General features: G+C 34.3%; 1 long non-coding RNA gene across 1 annotated transcript in view; it reads left to right on the forward strand.

Moving 5' to 3' along the window:
* The first annotated feature begins 237 nt into the window (after nt 1-237).
* The window catches only part of LOC106687070 (uncharacterized), a 7,022-nt gene continuing 5,253 nt past the window's right edge, over nt 238-2,006 (forward strand). The window contains exon 1 of the long non-coding RNA XR_001344117.2: nt 238-331. This is a non-coding gene — a long non-coding RNA (uncharacterized lncRNA). The remainder of the gene's footprint in view (nt 332-2,006) is intronic.

Raw genomic sequence — 2,006 nt, forward strand, 5'->3', positions numbered from 1 at the left:
TGTTTTAATCGGGGGCCTTTCAAAGGTGATTTCGTCGAAAACTCTAACGAAACATTGACTCAATTGTTGATATTTTTATTACACAGTGGCAATAGAAAATTAAAGAAAGCTTACCTTGACCTACCTTTATTATATACTAACTGATACAATATAATTTACTGGCTGATAAGGTTGATCCTACGGTTAGGAATTGTATATAAGAGTTGCGCTTTATTTACTGTTAGTACAATCAGCAAGATGACTTCGTTAACTGTGATTCTGCTGTGCATGATCATTACTCCCTTAGTTGCGGGCAACCACTTTCCTCTCGATAGGAAACTAGCTATCATTGGTGCGTAACTTTTTTGGTATATCTAAACAAATTGATCATAGAAAGCTCAGTCCTATTTTGATGCAGCATAATGTGTAAATCACAAAGAATGGTCTTTTTATTTATGGTCATACAATTTTTTAAATTGAAAAATCCTTAAAAAATTTCAAGATCTCACTAAATTTTCATATTTATGATCATCTTTTTATAAAAATGTCGTTCTCTTTGTTAAACGCCATTTCCCACTAATTGGCGCCGTCTATCTGCTTCTCTTGGTTTTTTTCTCACACTCATACGGTTTTACATGGATTCTCCCTGATTAGAAGTCCCTAAAGTCGCTGTTAATTAACAGTTTAACTAAATCAGTTAAAAAATTGATGTTAGAAAATATAATTGGAAATGCATAAAGATCTGAAAACCTTATTTACCAAATCGCACATGAAAGATGCACATCTCAAAATATGAAATGTCAGATGATCCAGCCTTCGAATATTAGACCAAACTTACTGACATTATTAATCAATGGTTCCCATTCGGTGTCGGTGAGATCCTTTGGGTTGGGTCGTGAGAGAGCCAGGAATTACAGATGTGTGAGGACTTATTATAAGAACAGTTTTATCGTCTAGCCTTCCTCATGTTAGTGTAAAACGATTTTCACCGGGAACGATATATCGAAATCTTTTAATCAGTCTAATTTTCTTGAAAGAGCCCTCTTTGATCCAAGCCAGGAGTGGGAATGGTCTCATGGTGAAATTTCAATCTTAATGATCCGCAAACGGTTGTGGTTTTGGGACCACTGCTGTGATGTTCTGCCAGCAAGATGCACAGAGTGTTTCTTAGGATATCCTTTGAGTTCTAATCCTCTCCATCTGGATGTGCAATATATAATTTTAATTTGATTAACAATTATCGATAGCTTGGAAATATTGATATTTCTTATCTCGACCCTAGTTAAGTGACAGAAACTGGGAAACTGGAAACACTCGGGAGCATCAATTCTCTTTCTATCTCACCACAGCAGGTAAAGGGATTTGTTATTATTATTAATTGACTAGAGAGCAGCTCGTTGGTATGGCAATGGCCAAGTTACTCCAGGGAACCGGGTTCGAATCCGGCTGTGGCAGATAATTATTATCTGTTGCCTGTAGCCGTTGAGTCAGCCCCGTGGGTTCGGGAACCTTTCGGGGTCCACCCAACCTCATAATGTGGGCACCCTTAATTGGGTAAAAATCTGGCAAAATGATTATGACCAAATCACCACCTTGCACAACCATTGGTTTAGTAACAGTACTTCCTTATAAAGTACTGCACTCCTGACCCTTCATGGGTTGTAGCGGTACAGATTTAATTTTTTAAAATATTTATTGTTAGTTAAACTGGTTTGATAATATCTGCTAAAAAGAAAAGAAAATTCTTTTTTTACTTTTTCATAGTACTGTTTCCTAATATGTATACGAATTTTTCTGAGAGATCTTTAATTATCTATAAAAAAAAAAAAATAATAAACAATTTATTTTTTCACTTTCTTCATGGTACTGTTTTCTGATATATCTCTATTTTTTTCTGAAAAATCTTTAGCTATCCATAAAAAAAAAAAAAATAAATAAACAATTTATATTTTCACTTTCTTCATGGTACTGTTTTCTGATATATCTCTGATTTTTATCTGAAAGATCTTTAATTATCCATAAAAAAA

Source organism: Halyomorpha halys, unplaced genomic scaffold (genome assembly GCF_000696795.3).
Source record: "Halyomorpha halys isolate HHAL.00 unplaced genomic scaffold, Hhal_1.1 Scaffold910.1, whole genome shotgun sequence".
NCBI lineage: Eukaryota > Metazoa > Arthropoda > Insecta > Hemiptera > Pentatomidae > Halyomorpha > Halyomorpha halys.